This window comes from Cornus florida, unplaced genomic scaffold (genome assembly GCF_030987335.1).
Source record: "Cornus florida cultivar Cherokee Brave unplaced genomic scaffold, ASM3098733v1 CherokeeBrave_3.0.0_Hap2_Chr11, whole genome shotgun sequence".
NCBI classification, from domain to species: domain Eukaryota; kingdom Viridiplantae; phylum Streptophyta; class Magnoliopsida; order Cornales; family Cornaceae; genus Cornus; species Cornus florida.
Window position 1 is genome coordinate 9,814,419 of NW_026775581.1, and position 5,764 is coordinate 9,820,182.

The 5,764-nt window shown below is 37.2% G+C and overlaps 1 non-coding gene across 1 annotated transcript; it reads left to right on the forward strand.

The window, feature by feature from the left end:
- The first annotated feature begins 223 nt into the window (after positions 1-223).
- LOC132287439 (small nucleolar RNA R71) lies at positions 224-332 on the forward strand. Its single transcript, XR_009473025.1, has one exon. It is a non-coding gene; the product is annotated as a small nucleolar RNA R71 (small nucleolar RNA).
- Positions 333-5,764: the final 5,432 nt, after the last annotated feature.

The following is a 5,764-nucleotide window of genomic DNA, read 5'->3' on the forward strand; positions in this document are numbered from 1 at the left end:
AATTGTCAACTTGATACAAGGCGACATTCTTCCTTCCACCTAGATTCCTACCATTTTTAGATGACAAAGATCAATGCATTGAATTTCACTCATGCTCTCATATAGTTACTAAACATCATTTTCATGCTTATCAAGATAAGAACCACCCATGGATGCATCAACCATACCCTTGTGATTATCCGGCAAACTTTCAAAGAAGTATTGAACTAATTGCCACTTAGGAATGTCATGGTGTGGACACTTCCTAAGTAAGTCATTAAATCTTTCCCATGCCTCATGAAAGATCTCCCCATCCCCTTGAGAAAATTCTCAAATAGAAGTTCTCATAGCATTGGTCTTTGAAATCGGATAGTACTTTTTTAAGAACTCTTGTTGCATTTCTGCCCAAGAAGTTATCGAAAAAGGTCTAAGATTGTTGAACCAATATTTAGCCTTATCTTTAAGGGGGAAAGGGAAGAGTTTTAATCGCAAAACCTCTTCCAACATGTCCGTGTATTTTACGGTGGAACATACTTCAAGAAACTCGTCCAAATGCTTGTAAGGTTCTTCACTTGGAAGTCCATGATAATTTGGAAGCATTTGAATAGTTTGTGATTTAATTTCATAGTGATGTGCTCGGGGCAATTGAATGCATGTAAGTGCATTATATTCATTTGGCACATAATAATCTCTTAAAGCGAGAGGAGGATTCATAATTGGTGGCTCGACATAAGCCCCATGATTTACTTGAACAACAGGAGGTGGTGGAGCAAAAATTGGCCTAGGCATTCCCAATGAAACATGGCCTTGTTGTTGTGGAATGAAAGGTATTGGCATGCCTAATGGTACTTGAATGTTGTCATGATGCACAATAGGGTGGAGGATACCTTGTTGGCCGATGTGACCAAGGTCCTCCACATGGTCCTTATTAATGTCCTCCATTGAGAAATGGAGTGATGAGAGCTACCCCTTCCCCTAGGATTACGAACAATGGATTCAAGATGAAAATTAAGTGGGACAAGAGTGAGATTCAATGATCTACGACCATGCATGCACTATCAAAGTAAACAACAAATCAACAACAAGCATATAACAAGCACTTCTCCTCCACAACAAATCAATCAACAAACCTCCACATACATTGTTCCCATACTCCCATGCTTTCAACAATATGCAAGAAAAGTAAATTGCCTCCACGCGGGCTCACGATGTATCTAGGAATTAAAGACTTGCCTCCACGCAGGCTGATGATTTAACTAGAGATAGAGTTAGAAAGGCTCACAAAGGATCCTTAAGTAACTTCAAATAATTCTTAAATTTTTGCTTTGCCTTGCTTTACTTTGCAAATTTTTTTATTTTTGAGCTTTTTATGCTCTTGTTTAGCTTTCTTGGCTTCTTTGCTTTTCAATTCCCCTTTGGTTCACTTCCTTGGCTCAATGCACCTAGCCAATCAAGAACAAATACAATAAGTAACCAAAGTAAAATAAAAATAAAAATAGGATCAAAAGAGTACTAATTCCTAATTGATTTTCAAAATACGACGTTGCCAAAATCCCCGACAACGGTGCCAAAACTTGGTGCTGTCATCGGACCAAAGTAAAAAAATGTGTAGTGCGGCCAAGTTTAAATTTATAGAATGCCACTACCACTACCAAATATAAATATAGCTAGAGTAAGTAGGGATCGTCCCAAGGGAAATTGGAGTGTATTATGCTTGGAAATCAAGGTCGGATTAGTAGGTCAGGTGATCAAGATGATTTGTTGGTTGGATTAAACTATAATTTAAACTAAATAGAAACAATAGAGAACAAATAAAGTAAATAAGGTGTAGAGAGTAAGAGAGAGGAGTCTTAGGTCATAGAGTTCACCACTAAGCATTACCTTCCTAGACATTCAACATTTGATAGATTAGGGGGATTATGTGTTGCATGAGGATAAGATCAAAAGATTCGATCAATCGAAGAAAAGGTTGGATCGATCGAATATGAAATTTTCCTGAGGATAAGGATAAGGGTTCGATCCATCAAGACAGGGTTGGAACGATCACAGTGTGATCGATCATAGCATGGCTCGATCGATCGAACATGAAATTTTCACCATTTTACTTCCACTTTGCTCCTTCTTTCCACTAGACTTTGGATTGCTTCTTCCAATGCTCTAATTTAGCTGATTTGACTTATTTTAGGGATAAGTACCTAAAATGGAGGAAAACATGAAATTAGACTAAAGCAGGGAAATAAAATAGAATAAGGTCCTAGTATACTCAAGATTAAGGGTTTAAATGCGCACTTTTCAGCGCTTATCATTAACATCCCAAGCAATACGTACTTTATTTCATGCTTATGTTATACGTAAATTCCAAGCAAAATTCTACTATAGAGAATAATTGCAGTATGTAATTGAGTAGGAGAAGGATTAGGAACAGACACGAAGAGATTGTAATGACCCGGTCATTTACCTTCCTTTCCTTTTTCTGAAATTTTACGGATAATTTTTTCCATTTAATTTTCTTTTCCAAGTTCTGTTTCTCCTCACTGGGTGTCATCATGAGTGCTTGGAAATGGTTTTTGGGACTCTTTTGTTTGGATTGACAACTTCCTTTAAAGACCGAGTCATTTCCACATTTTCATTTTTTCGACGCTATTCACTTTCGTCCTTTTCCCTATTTCGTCTTTTCCCCGTTGGTCACTTTTTGGCACAACCTCACTTTTCATGCTCAGAGTTGGTTTTTGACTTCACGTGCCTTCATCCTAAGTGGTTTCCACGAAATACATATCTTTACTTTTGTAGAAAAGTATTCTGGTTGCTCCCAGTGTCCACAGGGGCATGGATGCACAGTTCTTCAGAATCTTTTTCATTTCTTGGGGTATTGTACAATTAACGAAAGTTATTGCAAAATACCTCATTTTGAGTCTGGATCCTCGTACGGGATTCATTTCCACATTTTTTTGAGTCGTGTAGTCTTAGAATTTCCTTCTGGTCATTTGTCTCCAGTTTCAGGATTTCTGGCCTAGTTGCTGCCGAACTTGTTCGGGGCATATATCTCTACTCGGGACTCGAGTTTTGACACCGTTTCTTCCGTTGTTCATATTTTATCATTATGGTACCTATTCATTCATGGAGTTTCGCCGTTTGAGCATATTCGCTCAAATTCCACTTTTCCAGACCCGGCGGGGCCCTTTCGGGGCACTTTTAGGATTTTCCTATAAATAGAATGTCTTAAAGTGAAAAGTTACTTTTTCATCATCTTCCTCCCTCTCTTGGCCGGATTCCATGGCAGCCATGGCTGCCACCTTCTCTCTCCTCCTTTAAACCACTTTTCCTTGGTGAAAAGTCTTCCGCCTTAACGTTTATCGTAGGTCTCGTCGTGTTCTACCTTTCCCCCTTATTAGAACCCATTTCTGACCATTTTTTGAGTTCGGGTTTGAAGTCAAGTAGTGATTTTCATGGGGCTTCCTTGGGATTAATGATCATCGTGTTGTGCCCGACAAAACCCCAAAGTATCGTCGGATTCGGAGCACTTTTATTTCGGTGGAGATTTGAGATTTTCATCTCAAATTGAGGTAGGGGGTGTTATAGTTTATATTCTTGATGTATTGCATACTATTGATGCTTATACAACTCATTTACATGCTTTCATACAAAATCTAGAGATTTTATTATTTATTTTTCTTGTAAGGGATTTGATTTTCCCGATTGGTTATAGCTTGGTTTAAACATGTTGCATGAAATAAAATTACTCCTTGATATGGTCATTGACATATATTAAATTGAGATCATTTGATCAAGTATTGAAGATTTTATTTAATATTTCTCTTCAATAATTATTTAATTCATGTGGCCTTATCTAGCTTGAAATTAACATGAGATGTCATATTATATTAGGCCCTAGCATGCTCTTCAACATATGTGGAATTGAGAGTAATTGCAGGTGTTTTAAAATCTAGAGAATATTTAACTAATTTGATTAATTAATTTATTCCATGTGTACTATTCACTCCATTGCAATTCCGACTTGATATTATTGATGTGCATGCCATATACTTTAACATATATTATTTTGATAATTTTTGGACAACTTTGATTTCTAGATAAATCAATTAATTAGGTAAATTAATTTCCACTTAGTGTTCTAATGAATTGGACTTGTATTTCATGGGGCTTTTGTCTTTTTATAATGCATCATGACTTGTTGTATCTTGGTTTCACTAATGTAGTTAATGAACTAGCACAATTGTCTTGGAGTGATTTAATTATTCATGTATGGCTAGATAAACAATTAAATCATATGTCTTATACTAGTGGTATACTTGCATCAATGGATCTATGTGCTACATATCCTAGTTTGTAGTCTATGTAGATGCATACTATGATTTCTTGACATTTCACATACCATGATAGTTGAGAACTTAGGGCATGACTTGTGTGTTTCCAAAATCTCGGTTGTGCATGAAACGTGATTAATGCATTACTTGTATCTTGATGCTATCTTAACTTGTACAACTTGTTCATTTTGGAAACTCGGTGATATCAATCAAGAAGTGACATGACTAGGAATTGGTTCTAGTACGGGAGATAGAGAGCTCTCTACACTATAGTGCGCACTAGAGGAAGGTACCCATGGGTTAGTAGCCTTAAAGTGATCCTAAGAGTACAGTTACTATAGTGCGCACTAGGGGAAGGTACCCGTAAGTTAGTAGCCCTAAAGTGATCACATGAGTACGATTTTAATCCGGGCGATATCCAAGTATCCACATGGGTTGATTTCACTCTTTAAATTTCAAGTTGCTATTCCTTGAAGATTTAAAACTCTTTTCGTGTTATATGAAATATTCTAACATTGTTTAATTGCATTGATATTATGCCTTATCCTCGATTTCACACCTTGTCCTTGTCGTGTTAATTGAATTGTTTCAATCTTGTTAATTTTCTTAGTTATCTTGTTTCATGTTACTTTATGCTATCGTGACTTAGGAATGATCCTCTACGTGTAACTTGACTTAGATTTTAGGTGGCATGGACCATAAGTAATGATTTATATCAACATGTAAAATCTCTAAACCCTTAGATTTCAAGTGTCATCTCTTAAAGATCTAAGAACCTTGTCGCATTATATGGTGTATTTCTTACCTTGTTTAATTGCATAGATATTATCCTTACTTCGTGTATTTAAATCTTACTTAGCATACTTGGAACTGTGCACTTGCTTCTTGTATCTAGATTCCATTTAGTATATGTGATGGCCCTAGTTTTTAGGCCAGTGCGTCAGTGACGAACCGAAAGGATGATCCGATAACGGATCCGAAATGCGAAAGCGAAAATAGAAAACAAGATTCTAAGAAGTCAAAGTGACCTTCCATGAGGTCGTGGAACTAAATAAGAACTAATGCATAAACAAAAGATCGAAAATATGACAAATAAGCCCCAGGGCAAAACAGTCATTTTCTAAAAATATAAACTCGGGTGCCACCGAGTACACCGCTGGGAAGACAATGAAAAATTAATTAAGATGGACTCAAGAATCGCATGATTCGAAATCCGGACGTAGGAAAAACGGCATGACGAAGAAAAACGACCACTTAAGGAAAAAAGGGTAAACTGGTAATTACTTAGGGAGATCCGGGTGCAAGCGAGCATACCGTTGGATAGACAACAAAAAATTAGTCAAGTTCAAAAAAAAGTACACTCGATTTTGAGTCCGGACGAGGGAGCAACGAGGGTTCGAAGTTGAGATGTCGCGGTGGCTCGACGAAGGCCATGGCGCACCTAGCGCCCATCGCGAGCC